The sequence below is a fragment of the Pipra filicauda genome, unplaced genomic scaffold (assembly GCF_003945595.2).
Source record: "Pipra filicauda isolate LSUMZ 115617 unplaced genomic scaffold, ASM394559v2 scaffold103_size3290846_pilon, whole genome shotgun sequence".
Lineage (NCBI taxonomy): Eukaryota > Metazoa > Chordata > Aves > Passeriformes > Pipridae > Pipra > Pipra filicauda.
In genome coordinates, this window is record NW_024103474.1 from 2654099 (window position 1) to 2678700 (window position 24602).

At 45.7% G+C, this 24602-nt stretch overlaps 1 protein-coding gene across 3 annotated transcripts in view; it reads right to left on the reverse strand.

Annotated features, from left to right (window-relative positions):
* SFMBT1 (Scm like with four mbt domains 1) overlaps window positions 1-24602 on the reverse strand; it is a 155936-nt gene that overhangs the window by 75334 nt on the left and 56000 nt on the right. Inside the window, exons 1-3 of one of the 3 annotated variants that reach the window (XM_027726845.2) lie at window positions 14267-14356; window positions 11998-12147; window positions 9643-9737 (exon numbers count right to left, since the gene is read on the reverse strand). The gene's annotated coding sequence lies outside the window, so the exon portion shown is untranslated. Of the gene's footprint in view, window positions 1-1352; window positions 1418-9642; window positions 9738-11997; window positions 12148-14266; window positions 14357-24602 lie in introns of those variants that run through there. The other 2 variants (XM_039379144.1, XM_027726853.2) reach the window with 2 other exon arrangements.

Sequence of the window (24602 nt, forward strand, 5' to 3'; positions counted from 1 at the left end):
AAGGTTACCATGTAAAATCATTTTAAAATGGCAACAAGTTTCTCCAAAGTAGATATAATTGCTCCGCTAAAGCACACGTGTGACTGTGAAACAGGCATCACTGGCCTATTTCTGAATAAATAAGGGCCTTGTGGAACTGCAATAGCGAACGTAGTTAAAAATTCACAATGAACTGCCTGCGTTGTTTTTCTCCTCCTTTCATTATTTCCATTGTGGAGGGGGGCGGATGGGGGGGGCCCCCGGTAGCAAGTTTGCAAAAAGCCACGGACGGAAAACTTGCACAGTCCTTCCGATGCGGGCATTCCGCCCTCCCGCTTCCACCCGGCTCTGCCCGGGCGGGAGCCCTCCCGCCGCCGCTGCCCCGGCACCGCTCCCTCCCCAGCCCGAAGTTGGCGTCCCGGGGCATCCCCGGCCGTGTCACCGCCGGGCGGATTTACGACTTCAGGTGCAGGAGCGGCGGGCAGCGCAGCCCGACTCCCCGAGGGACAAAGGCTGTCCCTGGCTCGGCGGGCGCGGAGCCGCCGAGGTGCGGAGCGGCGGCGGCGGGCGCGGCGCGCACACAATGCCCGGCCCCGCGGCAGCGCAGGCCCCGCAGCGCGGGCGGCGGCGCTGCGGGAGAGCCGCCGGCGCGGCCGCGGAGGCGGCGCCCGCCCCTCTCGCTCCCCCCACACGCACCTACCCACCCAGAACGGGAGGCGAGAGCCGCTCGCTGACGGGCCACTTGACGGGGAGCGACGCCGGGCGCTGCCCCGGGCGGGACGCGCGCCGCGCCGAGCGGAGCGCGGCCGCGCCCGGCGGGGGTGCGGAGCGGAGCGGAGCGGGGTTTAAAGGTCCCCTTCCACCGCCATTTTGAGGGGGAGGGGGGCGAGCGGGAGGCGCTCGGTGGGCTCGGCCCCCCGCGAGCGCGGGCAGGGACCGGCCGCGCCGGGGCGGCGGCGCGGCGCGCACAAAGTTCCCGCGGGGGCCGGGCGCGTCCCCGGGCGGGCGCGGCGCCGGCCGGGAGGGCAACTTCGGCCGAGCGCGCCGCGGGACGCCGCGGGCCCCCGGCGGGAGCGCGCAGAGTTGCGCGCGGGCAGTTGCGCGGCGGCGCCCGGCCAGCCCCGCGCATCGCTCCTCGGCGCGTCCCCCCGCGCTGCCGCCGCCGCCGCCTCCCCGCCGCGCTCCGCCTGCCTCTTCCCCCCCTCCTCCTCCTCCTCCTCCTCCTTCTTCTGCCTCGCCGCCTTTTTCCCGCATCCAAACTTCGGGAGCCCGGAAAAACCCTCCGGCCCCCGCGCCCCGCCGGCAAAACGCCCCCAGCAGCTGCGCCCGGGGCCGCTCCGCCCGCGCGCGGGCGCCACCGTCGCCCGCCTCACCTGCGGGGAGTTTTTCCAGCCCTGCGCCGCTGCCGGGGCTCGGGCTCCCCGGCGCTCCGCTCACTGCCTCATTCCAATATGGCACGGCCCGCCAGAGCGCATGCGCCCGCCGCCCGCCCGCCTGCCTCCCCCCTCCCGCCCCTCCGCCCTCCCCTCCCCTCACGGCTTTTCGGGCGCTCCGGCTCCCTCCTGCCGCGGGCACGCCGAGCCCGCCGCCGCCGCCCGCCCGGCCCCGCGGGGCCCGGCCTCGGTCCCGCCCCTGCCGCGCCGCCCCGGGCTGCTGCCCCCGGACACCTGCTCCCGCCGCGCCGGGGGCAGCGCGGGCTCGCCCCGCCGGTAACGGGACGCGCCGACGCCGCGACTCCGCCGGGGCGGCCCCGCCCTGCCCGGCCCGGCCGCCGCGGGAAGGGGCACAGCCGGGCGGGCGGGCGGTCTGTGCCTGCCGCGGGATGCGCGGTCCCGGCTCCATCCCCTCGCGCCCTGGCGAGGGTTCAGCCCCGTTCCCCTCGGAGATCGCCCGCCCCGTCCGTCGGGGCGCGAGGACCGGCGGTGCCCCCCCCCCCGCGGGGCCGCGCCGGCGCCGCAGTTGGCGGGGAACGGGCGGGCGGCACCGGCCGTGCCGTCCCCCCCCGCCCAGGGCGGGGACCGGCGCCCCGCGCACTCCACGCCGCAGCCCGCGGCGCAGCGAAGCGAAAGAAAAAGGAAGCGGGTTGTGCAACACCGCGCTGCTCCCGCCCGTGCGGCGGGGACGGAGGGGCGGAAAGGGAGCGCCCCCCGCCCCGATCCGCGCAGATGGGTCTGCACCGAGGCGGCGGCCGGCAGCGAGCCCGCCGGGCGGCCGTAGCAAGCGGCGGCGGGGGACAGCGGGAGCTGAGCGCGAAAAGCTCCTGCGCTCCTCGGGAGCGCATCCGCCCGCCCGCCCGCCCGCGGCGGCCCGAGCCGGCGGCGGGAGCGCTGCGGCCGCGCTCCGGTCCGCTCACCGCCCGCAGGGACGCGCTCCGGGGCCGCGGGCGCTCGGCCGGCTCGCCCAGCCCCTCTGGCACCGGGGCTGATCCGTGCCGAGGTGCCCTCGCGTTGTGGTGGACACCAGTTGCTAGCGACCCGAAATAAGTGGTCCGAGGGAAAGAGCGGGCGGATGGAGCGAGCTGTAATGGTTCGTCTCTGGAGCAGAGAAGTACCAAGAAACAGAGAGAGCGGCAGTGCCGGAACAGCGGGCAGGAAGAACGAATGGAGCCATGAACTTGCTCGTTACGCATCCAGCGGGCAGATCGCACACACCGCTCTGAGCGCGGCGGCACCGCGGAGACGCGCCGGGCTCCGGTTACTCCCGAGCGACGCGCTGCGATGCCCGGCAGGATGCACCCGGCCCCGCACCCTCTTCCGCAGGGGAGATGTTGCTCTCCACGCGGATGAGAAGCCTCCGCATCCCACTGGCTTAAAGTATAAAAGCGGCGGCGTTTCCCGTCGCGCTCGGGAGGGAGCACAGCCCGCCCGGGACAGCGGGGTCCGCGCCCGGCAGGAGCCGCCCCGGGCCGTGGGGCCGCCGCGGCGCTGCCCGGGGAAGGGCCCCGCGGGGCTGCAGCGCTCCTGCCCCGCGGTTCCGTTTCCCGGTGCGGCGGCCCGCCCGCTCCCGTTCCCGCTCCCGCCGAGGGGCGGGCGAGGCCCGGGCCATCCGCTAGAGGGGGGTCTCGCCAAGCCGATCCGCCCGGCCCCGCCGAGCGCCGCCGCTCCCGGCCCGACACGCCGCAATTAACTGTTCAAATTAAACTGCTGCCGCACCGCCTAATTGAGTCCCGGCAGACACCGGCTGGATAACCGGGTGCAGCTCGCGGCAGCCCCGGGCCAGCCCGGCCACACAGCCCGTGTCCCCGAGTCCCCCAGAACAGCTCCGCGCCCATCGCGAGGCACGGCATCCACCCCCTTCCCAAAGCACGGCCTCTGAGAAACTGAGGACTTGTTCTGCAGCAGCCCCAAACTAGTGTGCAACAGGAAGAAAACCACAAAAGTCAAGTATCACAAAGTTCTCGGTCCGGCAAGCGCAAGAAACGTGCACTTTTCAGAACGCTCGGGAGGAAACAAACAATATAGAGAAAGAAGCGTGATCCACATCGGTCTGATCCGTGAGACACCTAAAAGGTCCGTTTTGCCACTGCACGCTGACTTCTGTGTCCCATTAATCGTCACTCACAGAAGAGCAGCTGTTTACAGAACCTTCGCCTGGCCAGCTCCGCGAGACGTTAACTTTGTGTCATCTTTGGTGATTTGGAGGTTAAAAAGGCACGGAAAGCAAGCTGAATCTTTCTGGACCTTCTAGCATGTCAACAAACCTCCTGAAACACGGGACTAACACACTGCAAATACACACTTAATCACGCGGGGATTAAGCCTCCTTATATCCCCTTGACAGGAATGGTGATACACAAGACACCCAACACCTTCAGACACACTCTGCCTTCAGACAGCCAAGGTGTCTTGCTTCTATCTTTAAGACTTTTCTAGCATCCACTTTTCTGAAACTAGAAACGTCCTATTTTCCAGTGTAAATGTATTCACTACCAATTTATAGTCATTTGTTCTTCACCATTTTTGCCCTTCAAATTAAATAATTTTGCCTCTCTGCTATTTACCTCAAATGTACTAGTAATTATAAAATAGCAATTAGATCATCTTTTCTTGGTCCTTCTGCTTTGTTTTTAATCTTCTCTCCAAATAGGTTTTCTACTCTTCCAATGTCCTCTATACCTTCTACCTTGTGTGCACTGTTCTAAACAAGGTCTTAACAACTGCCTTGTACCATGATATTAATACCTCGCCGTCTACTGAAAATACTTCACTCGATGCATCCCAGAATACATTAGCATTTTTAAGACCACATTACAGTGGCATCATAGTTATCCTACAACCAATAAGGTACCTGGATTCCTCCTCTTGTAATCTCACATTTGATGAACCTCTGAGCTTACTTGCAGTTATTCTAATTAATCTTTAAGTGCATGACTTCTTGCTGTTATATTCCAACCCATTTCTGGTACTCCAGGCAATAGATCATCTTCATCAATTGTGCTAGAGCAGTTCAAGATACTCTGCATTAAAAAAAAAAGCCTCTCGTCCTATTTTTAAAGTTATTTATCATCCAGCCTGCTCAAAGGTTTCCCCTTTTCCAGCAGCTCACTCTCTGTGCAACCTGTCCACACCTTTGGCCCCAGGAGAAAGGTGGCAAATGCTTTCCTGTAAAGCAGCCTGCTCTGCTCCTGAGCTCCTGTGAAACTTCCCGGCTCCAGGCTTCCCACAAATTTCTCAGCATGCCCCATTTCTTCAACCAAAGCTACCACTGCCATGGTTCACCTGTTTCTCTACAGCCTCCTACTGTATTTTAGAACTAGTTTTAGTTTTCATGCAGACTATGGTAGGCCATTTCTTCTACAAAATTAAATTGGAATGCTTCATGTAAAATAAGCCACGTGTCTTTTAGGATCATCAGTCTCCTAATAATTAAAAATTTATTTTCCTTCTTTACATGAAGTGATTAAAGACAGATTCTAAATTTTCCCTAAATCCTCAGTACTTGAACCAGTAAGTCCCATATATTGCTAGCTACCTTTTCCTTCTGTGGTTCTCTCATATTAAGAAACCCTTTTTTGAAGCTTAAGTATTCAAGATGTGTGAACAGTGTTAGATAATCAATATCCAGATTTAAGTGCCGGCCAGTTTCCCCAATCAGGGGTTTCTGCTCCTTTCAGTGAAACATTCAGCTTGGCTTTGTTTTGCTAAATTAATTAGGATCACACTCCTATAGACTGAAAGTGCCAAGAAGTCCCTCTGACTCTACTGAACGTTTTTGTGCACAGACAGCAGGTTCAAGCCCTACATTCCTGTGCTGAGAACAGGACCAGTGAGGGTTTGCAGTTCTGTGCCTGTACTGAAATGTAACTCATGCAGCAAAGCATTCCCCTTCAGTGGGCATAATTCAGTTACAGAAATATTGCAAATGTCTGCAGGAGCAAAACACAGAGGTGATTGCTTTGAGTTACAGATATATCAGTTCAAATTAGTTACAAGTTGGTTAAAACGTTTTGTCCCTACTTCTAGAAGATTTGCTGGTGTAAAGGTTGTGAGACTAGAGCTAACCCAGGTATATGAGTACCAGGTACTGCTCTTACTGGAATTACTATTTGTGCCTTACATAGGAAATTCAAGACTACTTCTGAAATCCTTGGGCCCTTTGCGACCCGTGTCTGCAACTCAACCCCTTAATGGGGCAAAAGTTGGTATTTGTGAAGGAAATAGGGACGTTACAAGAGCTGCAGGGCAGATCAACACAGCCCAGGATGCCCAAAGAGGACCTGAGACCAAGTCGAGTTAGTCTGAGTCGACACAGTGGTTTGAATTCATTAAGTCTTCCATAACTATAGGGACTGTCTCAGCAAATGCTGTTGGTGTTTAGCTTAGAACTGCATGTCGTCTTCCAAAATATACAGTATTTTACTCCAGTGTTAAAGCACATTTGCCAAAGACTTTTTAACCTTCAATGTTCTCCACTGTTCCCAAGGGCAACAACTCGTACTTCTGGGATAATAACCAGAGACCTCCACTGAAGTATTTGCAGTTGCCACTTCTGTGGCCAGTGAATTGGACTAACTCTAATCCAGATAATAACCTCCTGTGGGTGATTGAGTGACATCCCTGGACTTCTGCTTTGCTCTTCCTGTTTTCAGACTTTGGTTAGCCTGAAAATTATGTCAGTGTTCAAGCTGGTGAAAGGCTCAGCTGACAGCCCTGCGAAAGACAATCTGTTAATCCTCAAGGGAACCATAATACAAACACAAGGGAAGAGCCTCTCAAACTCTTCCCTTTGCTGTTGCAGAAGTGTGCTGGTGGCACACAAGTGCAATTCAGACCATCTCTCTCCTTCAGTGGCCTTGTTAAAGATGCTCCCACCACTAGCAGCAGGTGCCAGATGTGTCGGCAGCTTGGACACTGGGGATGTTAATAGTTATTGAGGCAACCCTTCCCTTTGTTTCAGATATTAGAGACAGCTCTCTTTCAAAGGCATTTCATTGGCATGAAGGTGTGTTTGATCAGGTTCAGCTGCAGGATGGAGGGAAGAAACAGATCCAAGTGGTTTGCTCCATATCTCCCTTCCCCAACTGCTTGCTTTCTGGTTTCCAGACTCCAGACTTTGCACAAGGAGGCTTCAGGGCCCATGTAACTCCCTTTTCAGTCATTTTAGAGTAAGTGATAAAAAAAAAGGCTACAGGGCCTTTAGTTAGACATTCAGCTGGCAGTAGCAGCAGAAAGCATCTGGAAACTGGTCCCCACAGAATGGGACACCCAGCTTCCACCTTCTCTCCCATTCAGCTTTTGCACATGGTCCTTTATGCTTGACTGCTTTTTCCACCTGCATTTTTGCTTCTTTTTCAGTTCTCCTGACTGCTGTACACCCAATTTTTATTATTTCCCTTTAGTGTCTATCGTACCTCACTTGGGTTGTTTGGTTTATTTTGCTCTACAGATTGATTCCCATCATTGTAAGAAAAACAAATTTGTGAAAGAAACCTGACTTTTACCAGCCATGATGCTGTTCACTTTACATGTGTATTTTTGCCCTGCAGTTTGTTTAGTCTATTTAGACTTAGCTTTTCAGGGAGGTTTTGCTTTAATTTGTACTTGTACAACAGCTCCCTATATATGAGGTCCAGTGTTAGCTGTGTTCCCCAGGTTCACATGTTAATAATTAAGATATTAGGATACTTGCCATGCTATGAAAATCTTCATAATTTTTTCTTAGTTAACGCTGTTGAATGCTTTGCATGTCTAAGACACATTATACAGGTCACAACAGAGAGGGAATAACTTTTCAGGCTAAAGCCTGGGAGAGATGGGGAAAGACACTGTGAGTAATCCTGCAGTTTTCCCAAGTTCCTTATAAGTGGATGTGGTTGATGCCCTTTCCACAGCTGACTGTGTAACAAGTAGGAAATTACTGCTAACTCTGAAGATCTGTGATACCTGATGAAATACAAGAAGCCCTATTCCTCTCTAATCTGGTTCATTCTGGTCCTTTCTTTTCCTTTTTTGGTAACTAATCTCCAGAATGTTACCAGACCTCTATGCACCTCCTGTTGCCTTTGGAAGCTCTGTGAGATGGCACAGGTGAAACATCCCATCACATAAGAAACAGTGGAGCAGTTCCAAAGAGAGTCTAACAATGACCTAATGAAAAGCCACTGTCCAGCTCTGAAGGTAAAGCTGGACTGGGAGCACTTCTGTTACTACTTAAGTACATTTCTTTTTCCACGGCATCAAAGAGGATGAGAAAATTCCAGAGGAGAAGAAGGAATTTGCTAACTGTCACCTTCTTCCAGTATAATTTTTGTAGTAGGCACCTGTATAACTATTATGGAGGACTGAAATATTGTTTGTGCTTGTGGCAACAGAACATTCAGGCACCACTTGCTTCTTCATGTCCCCCATGGCTTTTATATCTCTGCAGTGTGGGCTGTCTCTGCATGCACAGTACTGCAAGAGAGCCAATGCTGACTTCAAAACAAATCAGAGCCAGTAATCCAATAATCTCAGAATAAAAAGTGAAGCAGAGAGAAAGCAAGTATGGTCACAAAACAGGAGAAAATTGAGTATATAAATACTCCTTAAAGAAGATACTATGTGAACTAGAATATTCATCTGTAGAGAAAGGCAAAGCTCCTGTGATTATATATTAACTTTGCTCTCTTATGGTTCTCCTCTTAACATTTCTATCTACTCTCCAGCTTCTCATACGAGTCAATTTAACACTTGTACACAAGTCTTTGTAGGAGAAGATACAGGGAATGTTTGGGGGGTTTTTTTAAGAGCTATAGAGGGAAAAGAGAGGCAGACAACATGCTTTTTAGTGATAAAGTTTAGATACCACAACGAGATTGTGCAAAACCAATATTATAATCTACCTAAGAATAAAAGCCCAATTAATTTGTTTCAATTTACAGGCAAAGTGATTTCTTCTACCCCCCATCCCAAATTAGAAATGGTTATGTAGTTTTGGAAAATCCCGATCAGCCCAAGCACAGTAAAACCATGCTAGGAAGACTGATTATAAACAGCAGTAAAGCAGCCCATCTTGTTTCATTATGCAAGCCAAATGAAACACAGACATTAAACCAAGAGCGGGAAAACAACTAAGACTTAAAACTGTGTTGGGAATACTCCAAAGACTCATTAACAGATGAAAAAGTATGATTATCTTATTAGGAGTACTACCACCCATACAGAAGCTCTGATCAAAACAATAATTAAACCACCAATAACAATCTCCCTGCATCATTAAATACTTTTGTACAAATAAATTAACTCTGCCAGCCAGAAACATCAAATGGAGATAATTTACCTTAACCAGCTAATAGGCCCAAATACTCAAAAAGCCTCTTGCACTCTTACCTGGGAGCATGTTATCATTCTTCTTCCAAAAAAAGCTTTAAGTAAATGATTTTGACAGCATTCCTATAAATTTCTGTATTTACACCACCACTGATAAATCAATGAACCATGTGGCTTGAGATAACAACCTGTCCCCTTGCCAGTGGTGAAAACTGATTCTCTTCCAACCAGCACGTGCAGCTGGGCAGGAATATTTATTTCTGAGCAAAGTAAATGGACACTCAAGTGCAATTGTTGATTTGCAGAATCTGGCAACAAATCAATATTGACTTTAAATAACCAATTTATGCCATTACTTTTAAATACCCATGAATCTTGTTAAAATCCCATAGCATGATGTCCTGAAGTGGCACAGCCTGCTTAATTTCTTTTGGTTTGTGGGTTTATCGAATTTGAGGCTTTAAGAATCCTGTTATTGGTGAGTGTCACTTTCTAGCTTTTCTCTTTTATTGGCTTTCCTTGAAATATCTCCTGAGCCCTTATACCTTCAATTCCATTTTTTTTTCCTGTGCCTGAGAAAGGCGCAGAAGTCGGCATGTTTGTGTTACTGCCTTGACTTTACAGACAATATTATTTGGGGTTTCAGGGGCAGATATACTGAGCCTTTATTTATGCTCCTTTAAGCAATCTAGAGAAGTGTAAATATATTAGACATTTTGCCAGATCATTCAAAACTGCATTCCTGAGCTACATTTATAGCAGTGCTCAGGTATATATCATTTTGTAGTATAATGATCAAAAATTTAAGACCAGGATTAAGAAGATTGCCTACATTCCTGTGGTCAGAATCAAAATTTAGACACAGAAATACAATGCAGACACCAGGAGTTGAAATTCCTATAAAGTAAAAACTAACCTTCCCAGATGCACTGCCAAGAATGGGTCAGGGCTGAGATACATCAGCAAAGCAGCACTGGTAGGGAACTTCAGCCACTGCAGCCCATGCTGGACCTGTTTAGGGGAAAGCAGAGTAGCACAGTCTCAGAGGGGTGTTAATCTGGAAGCTTTTGCTAGCAGAAAGCTCAAAAGAGTGTAAAATCACTGGTTTGAAATAGATTAGAGCCAAAGAGCCTTATATTACCATGATGGCTTAATATGCATTTTTAGGAGCAGCCTACAAGACAAGTTCGGCCTGCTCATGGAAGTGAAGAGACAGGAAAACCCTTTGGAAGAACTGCAGAGAAAGAGAACTTTGTTTTCTGGTGTGCTAGACTCTACACCATCTTTGACTAGCTACTGTTTTAGCCTTGATTTGTGAATATATTAAGCAGCTGAACAGGTTTACATGTTTATTCATTTTCTCCTTTAATTTAAGAGGAAGTTGCACAACAAATCTAACTGTACTGCCTCAGGGAAAATACAGGCTGTGTCCCATGATAGATGAAGTGATCAGCACAGCCATGAGTACCTGTGTTGTACCTGGGTTCTTTAGGAAATGCCACCTAATTTCTGGAACACTTGTAATGTGCATAACACAGTGAGAATCAGACCTCTTGCTCTCTGGTGTAACACAGTTACTGCTATTATGTCAGAAGGCAGGCCAGTCCCTTGAAGTGTCACTGAACACTTAACTATTTCGGGGCTTATCTTGTCTTCTTGTGTGTCATTTGTTAAAAACTATCTCTGAGGAGAAGTTAGGAAGCCAGGAGGACCAGTCTGATCCATTCAAACAAACCCAATATTCCTAAATCATGCTCTTTAGTTTCCCAAATTAACTTACCTCGCAGTCTCCCCTTTATGCCTAGAAAGATTTATTGTTTTTATTCAACCTGAAAATCTGCTGGCATTAGATATATTAGGATACCCACAGGTGGTTCTTTTGTCATCCTATCACTGCAGTGGGAAGATAGCAAAATAAATCAATAAAAACTATGTCTTGGCTGATGCTTGGGGAAACCAATCTGTGGTTGAATATATAGCTCAGCACCAGACTGCCCCATGCACAGGCAGCACTGGGTAGTGTGGCTTCCACCCACTGGAGATCTCAAATAAGGATTCTGAGTTTTATTTAGCATTTTCCCACCACTCAGGTTTCTATCTAATTCTTTGTCCTTTTTAAAATAAACAGTTTCTTTTTATTTTTTTTTTCCAGCTAAACACTAGATTGAGGTTTATCTTTCCACAAGGTCATGTTTTCTTTCTTTGACTTGAACACTTCTGCAGCAGGAGCCTGATATAAAGCTGGTTCTCAGTTGCCACTACGCGATGTTTGTTTTCAAAGACTATATGCAAATCATGCCAGTGCTGCCTTCTGCACTTCCTCCATTTTATTTCCTATTGAGACTGAATGTGAAAAGCTGCAATCTATTCAGAACATTGTGGTTGTTGCAGCAAAAAAAAGAAAAACAAAGCTATTTCCGAAAGTGGAATTTCTTACAATGAGTGTATTTTCTTCTTCTTCTAATAGCATTCCGAGTCTTTAGCTAAAATCCCAGGTCTGAGAAGATATTAGGAGAAGCAGAGTGGGTATGGAAAGAAAAGCAGTTGATTAGTAAATCCATTTATGCTTTGTTAAGAAAGCAGCATGGAGACTGCTGGAGTGAAGTGAAACATAAGAGGAACAAGTAGCAATTTTCCCTATAGCTGCATTCTCCAATTATTTTTCCCTAGGGACACAGTGGACATTAGCAGGCACAGGCACAGGCACAGGAGAACAGCCTGCAGTTGAACTTGTACCCTGAGAACCACACAGCTCCAGGGCACGCAGGGCAAGGGGGTGCTGGCCCTGGCTGGTACAGGGGAGGCACCCCCACGCTATACAGAACCACACCACGTGCCTCGCTACGTGTTCTGGAGTCCAGGCCACCGCCAGAGGCACATGACTCAGAACCTGAGCTAACCTGAGAGGGAATGCAGCAGTGTCTGTCAGGATCTAGCTCTCTGTGCTCTCAGAAGAACAGTGCTTTGTCCTACTTTTGCAATGGATTTCATACTTGAGGCCACGGATAACTGAAAACTCATAAAGCCATAACTGAAACCGTTTAATAATTGAAGCCATTGAAGGACCTCTAATGGGAAGCACAGCTTTGGTTTTCTGGTGTCCTATTAAGGGAAGACTGGCACTGTGTGTGTTGCAGATCTGGTTGATAAATTTCTATTTTTTATCTTGAATACAGTGTGCAAATGCAGATCCAAAAAGTGAAATACATAAGGAACAAACAGCGGCTGTTTCCTACAGGCTGCCATGCCTACTATACAGAATATTTTTTACCTTGTCAATCAAATATAGGAGCTCTTCAGTGGAGATAGTCAAACAATAGAAACGGGCCTCCTGTTTTCCAGAGCTCTTAGGTTTAAATTCCCCTTACTGCAGAGCCAGGTGTTCCATGTTTCTGTTGCAGAAGCGAAGCTCTGTGTCTCTCTGTCAAAGAAAGCATTTGTTACTTGTTTCCAAAAAAACCTGGAGTGAATAAACATTTAGCTAAATAGCTAAAACATGCATAAGGTGCCCTACGCAATTTTCAGCACTATCAGCTGCAGCACAAGATGCTCGTGTAGCAAGAACAGTCATGCCAGATGTTAGGTATGAACCCGCTTGTTTCCACTGCATTTCCACTGTGGAAGGGTTGTGTTAACTCTGTGACAATTGCACAGAGACCTTGCTGAGGCATAAAAAGCCTCCTCACGCATATCTGAGACCCCTCGAGCACCAGAGCCTTTGTGCTTTGCTTGCATCCAACCTGAATGGTCAGGAAGCCTTACAGTGGGAACAGGAGCTGAGGCTCGGTCAGCTTGTTTGTGAGAAACAGAGTCAATGCAATGATGCAACTACTATTGTGAAGCAAGAAAAATATATTTGGTTTTAACATTCACTGTTTGCTGCAGGAAGACAGAGTGCGAGGGGTTGATTACCAAAATTACTCAGTTAAGGCTTTGATTTGCTCTTTTATGTCTCTTGCATAGTCCAATTTCTAGGGGGCTTTTTGTTTTTTTTTTTTTTTTTTGTTCAAAAACTGGACAGCAGAGGGTGCCAAACCCCCAAGAGGGAGCGCACCCATGAGCTCTCACGCATCACCTCAATTCCCCGCTGAAAGCTCTGCTCCAGCACGAGTGGTCCGGCCGCAGCGAGACCCTTGAGAGCCGCGGGTACCCTCTCGCTAAGAGCTGTACTGAAGTGTATTATCGCCTTTGGTTGTGTCAGCACTTCCATTACAGTTTATAACCTCTTTCTTTGTGGATCAATCCAGGCTATTGCAAGCCAAGTTATTTTCTCTCTGATGTGCAATTGGCACTCAGTGCTATCTCAGGAATCTGAAGCCATGTTTTGTTATCAGGATGTTGCAGAGATGACTCACTAAATTAAAAGCAAGCACTTGATCATACAGAGCAGAGCATAAACCCTCCCCCACCTTTAACATGTGCTACAAATACGACACAGCCACTGATGAACTAAAATTGTTTAACTTGACATTGCTTGTACACAGCTTTTTACTTTGGACAAGGAAACATGAGATTAAAACATCAGCAGCTCTGAAATCCCATTCTCATTCTACAGTGAACTATGAAATGAAGTGGTATTATATTAGCAGGCATTTCTTCCTGTTCTAATAAAAAGACACACATTCTACATTTTCTGCAAACACTACTCATGGGAATGAGATGGAAATTGGTCCTTGAGTAGTAACTAGTTATAATAGCTTCTAAACGAGCTTAAAAATTATTCTGATTGTATTTAGGAGCCAAATCCCGAAGCCTCTATTGTATTCAGATTCTTGTTCTTTACTGGAGTCAAAAACTGCTGCACTTTGTCCAAACAACATCTCTTTTTCTTGCCAGTCCCTGTCCTGAGGATGAGCACTGTCAGAGGGCCAGTTTTACTGTTCACATACCTGATACACGTAATCACTGTCCCATTATTTCTGCACCGGAATGGGATACATCATTCCTAACTCACAACTGTGCAGATAACAATTGATAATTTGTAAACAGTTATTCGCTTTGAATGAGTTATGTAGGCTCTGTTTACTTAATCCAGCTATTTGTCAGCTTTATCAGTCACTTATCAACAGAAGCAGAAAGCAGGGCACACATTACCCATTCATCATCTCTCCTGTCTCTGGAACACGCACAATATATATTGCACATGCCACAGCACTGGTGAAATAGCTCACAATATAACTGCCAGCAGATCTAAGTGCAATAGTTACTTTCGCAGTGCCAAAAACTTTTGGGGTGCTTCATAGAGGGGTAATGTTCTCATTTGGCCCCAACACTTAGACCTAACAAAAGAAGGTATTGCAAACACACGGCTGGTATGGGCAGGAGAGTGGGTAGGGGTCTCACTGGATTGGGAACACCCAACACCCCCGTGCAACAATGTGGGAGGATATTTTATGAACACGGAAAAGCGCAGAAGACGCCATTAGAGAGGCCCTGTGGTCCCTCGGGGTACAAGGAGGCGCAATATTTAAATGTACTACACAAAGATTTGCACTACACAAAGATTTGCACTACACAAACCCCTCACGGGGCTCAGTTACCCCCTTGGCACTGCTCCTCCAGGGCCCTGCCGAGGAGAAGGCTCTGGAAAGGGACAGGTCCCGCTTCCAGCAGTTGCCCATGGACGCGTCTCCGGCCTGAGGGCCAAGATGGCCCCTCCCGTCCCCTCACCTGCCAACTGTCCTGATGCCCCTCACACACAACGTTTTTCCCCACACTGCTTTTACCGTGTGAACGGGCATCCCTCACCCCCTCTTCCCAACCTCAGACTTAATGCTGGGCATTGATTTTTACCTCTGAAATGTCCCCCCTTGCCCTCCCCGTGTCCCCACAGCCGGCAGGGCCTGGCCGTGCTTCGCCCAGCCCAGGTGCTTTTGTCGCGGTTTCGGTCAAACCAAAATTATCGTGTGCCCTAACTGAAAAGACTTAGTGGAAAACCAAGGGTAGAAAATCCCCAGCTCTGCCTTTCCCCAGCAGTAAATAGTGCACTTCCAGAAAAAGGACACACACCACCTGCCTTACGCAAACCAAGGGCATCGGGCTCAGCGCAAAAACAGTAAAACACGAGGAAAGAGGCACTGGCACTCTCTTAAATAAAGAGTAACCTTTTACATAAAGTCCGGCAGGGAGATGGAGACTTAGAAGAGCTTTAAAAAAATAAGCCCTGTCTATTAGCTCTTTACAGGGAAGGTAGGAAGCTGTTGTAAGGATTTCAGATGTAATATGGCATGAAAACAGTTTTGCCTGAAAAAAACCCTCATGGGAACAGATTTTAAAAAAGTTATTATTTTGCAGTTCCCGCAAATTCACTGTTACTATCAGTTAAATATTTGCTGCCGCTTATTCCTGCCCCCCCCCAAGATGTTCCTTTCTTCCTTCAGTCTAAGGAGAATAGTTTTGTGGGTTATTACTGTCATTAGCAATTTCCCTTCTGAGGGAAAACTTGTGCTATTTTTCCAATCCAAGAACCCACACACCCCTTTTAAGATGAAAAAATTAGAGCTTACAAATAATTGAATAGTGCCTCAAAATTTAGATAAATTACTTAAAAATAAGGTAATGATAATGTAGAAGCAGACGAGCTAAATTGGCTTCTCTGGTCTTTCACTAGTAGCCCCACAGTGAATTAAGAAAGGAGGGGGTCTTGCAAATCCCCCTGGGATATGTGACTCCCAGGAACTCTGCTTTGGGTAGTCAGAGCCTCCTAAAAATGATGCTTTTCAGGACACTGCCAAAGGGAAGGTGGAACAGTGTTAAAAATCACAGTCAGTGTGACCATGCAGTCACTGATCCTTAGCTCAGTTCAGGCACTTGTGAATTCTGCAGTGTAGATGAGCCCTTTGGAGAGCTTAATAGGTTAAGAGAATCCATTACTTTTTGCTGATTTATTTTATAATGGCTCATTTACATGCACTAAGAAATGGTATTTTTATACTAGTAGAAAGGCACAGATTGCCTCTTTGCAGTCATACAGGTTTTCAATTTTAGACAAAATCTTTAAAAAATTGACAGTGTTATGAACTTCCAAGAAGCTTTTCAAAGTCACTTAGGTTTTTAAAATCTATTACGGTTATTTTTTCCTCCATATTCCAAAGGTTTGTATTTTTGTACTCATGGTACTAACAAATCCTCTTATATATGTTGAGCAATATGAATAATAGGGCACTAATGTTTTAAAGTCTCTAAAACATTTCTCAAATTGACTGTAAAATGTGGCATTTCTACAATACATGATTGTTTGGCAGGATATAAAAGCTTACTGGTTCTCATTTGGGTGATTTGCATAACTTGTTCATGGCATCATTTGTAAATATTATGCCCATCCCAAGCTGCCACTGATAAAAAGAATAAGATCGCTTTTGCCAAAGTACATCACACTATAGATGAGAACAAAACCTTCCCTGTCTAAAAAGAGGGAAGCTATACAAAGGGAGTTAAAATTTTATACTGCATTAATCTCAGAAATCACTTTTGATGTCTGTTAGAGAATACAAAAGTGAAAAACAATTTTCTTTCACTGTGCAAAGTGGTTCTACAAAGATTGGACAAGCCAAGGAGCACTGGCTGTACCCGAGGAGCCATTTGCTGTGAGCATGGTTCATACCAGCACCCAGAAAGCCCCTTTGCCTGTGCATTAGAGAAGACAGGCTGGGCTGAGCAGGGTTGTTCGGACTCCCCAGGCTCACTGAGGATGAAGATGTAGAGAGCAATTCTGGTTCACGCAGACAGATGACAATTCAGTTTGCTCACTGACCTGTGTTGACTCTTGGATATACTAACAAAACCAAGCCACTGCAACAAATCTATTTCACCCAGAGAGATTGAATACAGAGGAAAAGTTAATTTATTTAGCAAGGCAGGGCAACTTCTATATGATCATTTAAGAGTGTGATTTAATATTCATGACTATCTCAGAAGGTGGCAATTTTGACTTGTGCTATGGAGTTCCCTGGCCTGTGCTTGCTTAGAAAAGGTCCTTCAAGTGACACTGTATTTCTCATGGATGAAGGCTGTAATGAACATGATTCTGTCTGTCTTTAGAGGCTCTGACACAGTCACCAAATAGATGGATGTCTGGAAAGCATGTGTTTGTTTGCCTTCACAGTCATGTCATTGTAGCTTTTTCACAACTTCCCTTATTAGAGAGCTTGAATGAAGACCTTTGTCTCTGTATTTAGAGTATTTAGCAAGAAGGAAGAAGAGCAACTAGGATGCAGAGTGTAACCACATCTATCTTAGAATTTCAAACTCACTATATTGGCAGCTGTGCCAACATCTTTGTGCTAATTTTTATGCAAGTAGTTGAACTGGTAGTTGTAAACTTTTAGCTGATAGACCAGGCCCTGAGATATACTGATATCTGTAGATGAGAAGGTAACACTTTAACATGGTACCATTTCTACATGATCTGGGACAGAGCTCTGAAGTCACTCACGTGCTGCTGGGCAGGGAGGGTAAGACACTGCTCAGCTCCACTAAACCTGACAGCTGGCTTAACTAAAGTGTTTGTCTCCTCTGCAATGACTAGAACACAGTGAATATCTCAAAAGGATGCTGTGACTCCTGAAATCAGTGAAATTTAATGGCTTGCTTTGGATAATGCCTTTCCCCCTCACCTTGCATTTTTCTACTTTAATTTCATAAACTACAAATGAATGGCTTTTTTTTCAATCAGACCTTAAACTAGGAAAAAAGATTTTAAGCCAGTAGCCAAGGCAAAGGAATCCCCAGAGAAAGCACTTGGTGTTATTTCCCGTAGTGAATCTTTGCCTGCCAGGTTGAATTGGGAAAAGAGGCAGAAAAGAAAGTTAGAATTTGCCTTCATCATGAAAGACAGAAAAAAACCCAGTAGGTGACTAATTAAAAGGTGCTACATATTCTATTCCTTTAGTATAGAGATGCCAGTAATAGCCTCAGGTATAGGAATATTTTTATAAAGTACAGTGCTGGCACTTGAGTAGATATAGCAAATGAAAAGTATTATAGATTGCGTTCTTCCTATCTCAATTGCAACAAGATTCAAACACAATTTCAAGCCATTAAAAACACAGTGTTTTGCCAAAGCAAGATTGGAAATACTTCTAGGAACATAATACTGGATATACTTATTTGCCACAAAACAAGATTAACTCAGGTAATGAATTTATAATGATGAGTGGAGTACAAAGCTAGTAATTTTTGAAAGTAATCTGACAGTCTGGGCAATAAAGCTTGGGAGTATGGAAAAAATCTACTTTTTAAATAAGTGTTCCAATCAATAATGCTATATTGGAGAGTAGAAGCTGCAATTAACTTTTCAGCCTGGTTCTTGGAGCTCTGTATGGGTGATTTTTAGGCCAAGCAAAGCTTTTCTTTAAAAGCTGTGGAAAAGATGAGGTTTAGGTTGTGAAAGTATGGAACAAGGAAAGATAAGGATTTTTATTTTAGAATTTGTTCTGGGTTCAAGTTCCTGGTCTGCTGATTTTAAAGAGGAAATTGAATCCAAGACTTTTACCTTAAATAACAGTAGCTGGTTACTCAGGAGGTTGATCCAGCAGCTCTCTAGGTTTAATCAAAATTGGATCCAAGACATTATTTATAAAAATCTTCCCACAAACACTTTGCTTTGATGAGTACATATTCTCAATGAAAGAGCAGAGTATAAAAATGCTTCTGAACATCTTTTCTCTGGGTTATAGAAATAAATTTACTTCATGATCCCCACTTAATTAGTGCTATACGTGCATATCAACACTGTGTCCAGAAGGCTCACCAAACAGAATTAAAACCAGCCGAGGGAATAAACCAGCCAAAGAGTCACTCTGGTAAGTGATCTTGAGTAAAACCAAGCAGCAGAAAAGCACAGAATCAGCAGTGCCACAGCATGGCCTGTACCATGCATTTCTGAACTGGCTCAGCAAGAACACAAGAACACTGTGCCAGTGCACAGCAACAGCCAGACAGAACAGCAGCGATCCCCAACGTGGTTATTTCCCAAAGGACATTTTCTGTGTGCTGGAGCTCAGTAGGCAGCTTCTGCTCCAGGGTTTGAGCATCAGTGTTGGCATCAGTCTTTCATCAAACTTGGGAATAGAATCCAGCTACAGAAAAGAATACCAGCCTGAACCTTCTCCAGCTCAGGTGGCTGCATCTTTCAAGAGAGCACTGAAACTTGTCACAGAGCCTCTGGAAAGAAAGTCCTCAAAGAATTAGTCACTAACAGCAAAGCTCCTGAGTGCAGGTGCAAAGCCTGAGCTTACTGTGCTTTGACCACAACAAAATGCCATGATTATTCACAGAGCTTGGCTGGAAATACAGCAAAATAAAAGACAGTAAAGCCAATTGAAGCTGTTGGTGACCTGGAGTGGCTGACAGCACATAGCATCTACCTAGAAAATAATTCAATGCCACAGAAATGAAGGGGCAACTATTCAATAAAATCAGAAAAAATATCTGGAGATCATAGTGGTCAGAAGGTTTTGCAGTGGCATACAGACATGTCCTCAAAAAACCCCAAAGCATTACTCTCCATTCAGTTCCTTCCCAGCAAAACGTGGCCTAAACAGGCAGCTCAGAACAGATTCATCCCAGTTTGCTTGGGGCCACCACCCTTCCTAAGTGACCATGACGTGATAAACAGGGCTGGCCAGGTGGAATAAGTGATGAGATGATTGTGGCTCCAGCACAGAGTCAGAGTCCTGTTTCTGGAGAAGATTTAAAGCACCTTGAGCCATTCCCAAGGATCAGGTGTGGACCTTTTGTTTGACTAAATCTCTCCGCAGCAAGGCTTAAGTAGAAAGGCAGCAGCTGGAAATCAATAGATGGGACCAGCAGCAGGAGGAAGATAAACATAAATTGCACCTGCTGAAAGACAGTGATGTGCATGTGTTAATCCCCTTCCAGTATATAAATCCAGGAGCTATTGCAATTATCATGCTGAGCAAGGAAAACCAAAAATATGATGGCAGAAGAGGCCCAAGAACCTACTAGGTGCTCCAACAAGGATTTTTTAAAGGAGGCCCTCACTTTAATCTCATTCTTTCTGAACACAGAATGGGATCTGATTATTCAAACTCCATTGGCCAGAATGGAGCCCTAAATCAAGGGAAGAGAAGGAGGCACAGCATCACAGCTGATGCTCTCTCATCTCAAATCATCTGCAAACACTGCATTTCTGTAATGCTCCTTGGTGCTCACTAACCTTTGGGTTGACTGAAGGACCACAGCAACTTGTGAGCCATGCTGGGGATGAAAGCAGAGGGATTAATCCTTTGAGCATGACTAGAATCCCCTACAGGTCCATGGTGACAGAGCAGCTCAAAGCTCTGGGCATAACGCTCTGTTCAAGAACAACACAACCTGAATTTCTTTTTTTTTTAAATTCCATCTTATCATCAAAATAGCTTGAAATGACAAAAGAAACTATAAACATGTGAAAACCAGGCTGGAAGGTCTGATTTCAGCAGAGCAATAGTTGATACCCTGACAGTTACAAGGCTACAGGTTGTACTTTTATTATATTTGATTTTTCTGTTCTTAAAGGACTGACCACAGAATAAACCTTGACACAGCCAAAATTGGATGGTACTAATGAAGCACCCAAGAGGACAACACGCTGTTCCTCTCTGTGAGCAGCAAATGATTGGTAATTAAATAGCTGTCAGTGGGGGGTGCCTGATGTATTTTTATTCACTTTTTGTGTCTGTTGCATACATGCTCCAGAGTGACCAGCTAAGGTAGGTTGCATGGCATTTGGAGCTGAATTTCCTGAGGTGAAAACCTAATAACCTGACAGAGCACAATATTATAAGTGCTTCAAACCTGCTCTCTTTCTCGTGGTGGGTGCACAATTAATTTTTGATCTGGAAGGGCTGACTGACATTTACAGGTATCACAGACACCTGCTTTAGAGCAGGGATTTCTTTCTGTTCCTGTAAAGTACAATACACAATTCAGCTAATATCAGATAAATAAGGTCTATAGAAAAGGTTGCAGCTGCTTAGTGGTCTCAAGGTTTTTTTCTTTGAGAGCAGAAAATGAATGCACCTGGTACAAAAAGAGTTTGGTTTGGGGATTTTCCCAAGCGGGAGTGTTGTGTAGTACAAATGAGTTTTACAGATAAATGCCATAATATTTGACACTGAAATCCAGAGATTAGCTGAGGCCAACCTGAAGGATGCACAATTAAGGAGAGAACATAAAAAAAAATATCTTGTATTTTAGTTCTTTTACTGCTTAGCAGAAGGCATAAAATGGTCCAAGAGAACAAAATGAGCACACACTGTTTTAAAGAGTTTAAGCTGTTAAGCAACCTGATTTCAAGGGAAGATTGCAGAAGGAAAGGAAAATATCAAATATTAACACAGTAGGAAGTAAGAAGAGATTTTGATGATTTGCCAGATATCCTCAACATGAATCACAGAATGGCCTGGGTTGGAAGGGACCTTAAAGATCACCTAGTTCTGACACCCCTGCCATGGGCAGAGACAACTTCCACTAGAGCAGGTTGCTGAAACAACAAATTTTATTGCACTCAAAATGACATTTGAGGAATAAGGACTTGGAATCCCTTTAACACTGTGGTGAGTTTTGTGGGCTTTATCAGAAATGCTGAAGGGAATATTCAGCTCATGGTCATTGAGACAAATGCTCTACTGACACCCTCCTTTTTCAATAAAAAGAAAAAAACACAGAGCACCTTAAATTCAGGTCCTGTCAGTACTTCTCAAAGGAATGTCAAACTGGGTTTGTCATTTCTCCTGAAAGAGGACACAGTGTCCTTTGGTGTGATTGTTCTAATGGATTGAAGGGATGGCTTTCTCCATGTCCTGCTGCTGTGGCATCACTGGAGGGTGGCTGCTGCCTGCTCTGTGAAGGATTGCTCTGGAGGAGTGGACAGCTCTTCAGGAAGTACTTTATACACAATACATCACACTGTGCAACTTAATAATCTAATATTCAGGTACCGAGCTGCCACATTTTCAACAAATCCTTGGAGAAATGTAGAAATCCTATCAAAACTGCTGCCTTATCACTCCTTGGAAATTTTCTGATGTGCAGGAGAGCAGAGGGCATGTCTTATACTGAAAATAAGATCAGACATTTCCTTTGTCTGACAGCCAACTGTGGTTAATGGGATTCTAATTTAATCAGAGTACAGTCTGGGGCAGATGTAACACTGATAAATTATAACAGGGATCAACATGCAAGAGTAGTGTGGGTAGGGGTTGCCACGAAGAGTGACAACTTCAGGAGAAACTACAGGAGTCCAGAAAGGATTTTGCACACAGCAGCGGGTCTGTCCCACAGCATAATAAGTTGAAGCACGCCTGGATTTTAAAACTACTCTGAATTTTCTTATGTATTGTACTCTGTCCAGCCCTACCTGTTTTTCAAAGGTGGCTGATTTGTTTCAAACAGCACCACAAATGCACTAACTTTTTTTAAAGTAGGCTAAATTGCAAACACAGAGAAAAGAGAAAATGTAGTGAGGAGATTAGAGCTCATCAAAAGCCTTAGTTTTTGCTTCCCAGTTACTGTTTGCTCACTGAACATGAATTGCTCCTGCTTTCAAGGCTTGCTGTGTGGACATCTTCATGTGCCTCTGAAAGCAGCCCAGGATGTTGCATAAGAGTTGCTCTGCACCTTCCACCATGTAACCCCTCTCCTAGAACTAATGCTTCAGGCAGACAACCAGGATAAGCTGGAAGAAGATCCTTGACATCACTGGGCCTCCTTGTCACAAGAGGTTGTAAATGTAAGTGTACAGGGATTCAAAACTTACTGGACAGAAGAATGGAAGAAAGACTCTTCAAAACAGGAACAGTCCCTGGTTTAGGAATTATGACTGAAGACTGGGAGAGTATTTTGAGTAGCATCATTTTGAGGGTATGCTTGCCCTGTCTTTATGCTGTTCACCTGACATTTGTACAGGCCAGAGACAGATTATTGTAGTAAATGGGTCTTTTTCTGACTCGATGCTTTATTATTTTCTGCAGTGATGGTAAATGTCCCTGTCCAAAGAACTCAGTGCTTTACAGCAAACATCTGGATGTGTTTCCCTTGCAGGGCTTATTAGCTGACTCAGCTGCACAAATTAACCCCACCAAACAGCAAAGGCATGCTGAGTGCTGTGTGGGTACCTGAGAGCTTCAGTGCTGCTGGGAGGTTCAGGGAGGGCTGGGTGTTAGACTTTAGAGCAAGGCATCTTTAATATATGTAAATAGGCTTTTTACAATGAGCAATGTTGCCAAATTTTCCAGATTGCTAGCACTGTCCTCCATTAAACTTGGAGGTCAAATTCACAAAATACATTATTAGGAGGGGGAGCAGTACTGGCTGGTGAGTAAATCTGGTGATGCTCTTTAGCTTGGGAAACAAAGAATGGGTATCCTTGCTTCTTAGCAAGGTCAATGCTATATGTTGTCAAACTACTAGAAATAGTCCATGGTATTGTTGTGTTTCCACAGATTTAGTCAGAATACACAAAATTAAGTAAAAGCCTAAAGAACACTATCACAAGGGACAAAAGAAAATATTTCTTACAATAAAACTGAAAATATATTACTTACAGGACAATGTAAGTGAGCCAAGTCAGAATTTCTCTCAGAAGAAGAATTTAAATATTAAATACTGCAAAGACACTTGTACTTAGACCTGCCATGAAAAGAAGAAAACATTCAAACTCCCACATCCCTAATGTAATTTATTCTAATCTGGCCACACAATCTTCAGTCATCTTAAACATGTGCTGTGTGACTTGACAGGGCAGAGTTAAATTTCATAGATGCTAGAATTATGTATTTTAGGAGCCATCCTATATGGTGACTTCCCTTCAACTCCAAGTTGGTAAAAAAATTAAAATGTAGAAGAAACTTTTCTGTGACAGTGTAGATATTTGAATGGATGAAGCAGTCTCAGTTAGTAGTGTGTGAAGAAGGCAGTTCTAGAAAATTAATGCTGTGAGCATTAGCCAAAACAGATTTTGGATCTTCTTTCAACACTCTATTCATCTTTCTTAATCTATTTCATATTTTATTCATGATTTGAGTTCAACTACAATGCTTAACTAAATTGGTACGTTGCTAACAGACCTTTTAAAAATCCTCTTGAAATCTTTTTCACAAGGTAGTATGATGAAAAATGTTATTGAAAAATAGCTATTTTATAAACCTTGGGAAATCTATTTAATAACTGCAATAGCAGACTCAAATGTAATAACACACTCTGATTATCACCAGATAAACACACTTTTTGGTTGGCTGAAAGTGCCAGGCAGTGCACACACTGCAAGGAACTTGGTCTGAGTGCTCTTTGTGACCACATTATATCAGAGGCTGTGATGGAACAAGTCTGTAATTACCACTCTGTGCAATCTTACATGATTAGTGACAACCAGACAGTTTTCTAAGAGCAGCAGAACTGTCCCCTTCAGGATGTCTTTCACTTCAAATAAATGATGGTCGACGTTGCCTAAAATTCAAGCTGGGCTATATCATGGTAGAGGGTGGCATTTCTGGCTTGAGGAGGGGGCAGAGCTGGAGGACTACCAAAGCAGTCCACAGTGCAGAAGTGCCCACTAGAAACCCCCTGTGACAGGCAGGTAACTCATTTCTGCTGCAGAACAGGAGCCCAGAGTGCTGCTCTCCCCAGAGAGCTGGTGAAAGACAAGACCTTCAAGAAATCTCATGTTGATACAAATCACTCATGGAAAGGAACCTCAGACTGAGCATGAATCAAAACTTCTGCCTCACAAGTCCAAAGTCTGGTCTAGCCTTCGAAAATGGCCCTAATCTTAAACCCATTGAACGGGGCATGTCAGGGGATGGGATGGTCCCAAGGAAGGGGTTTAACAGAGTCCTTAAACAGACACCTGTGTCAGCACACAGAGTGATGGGC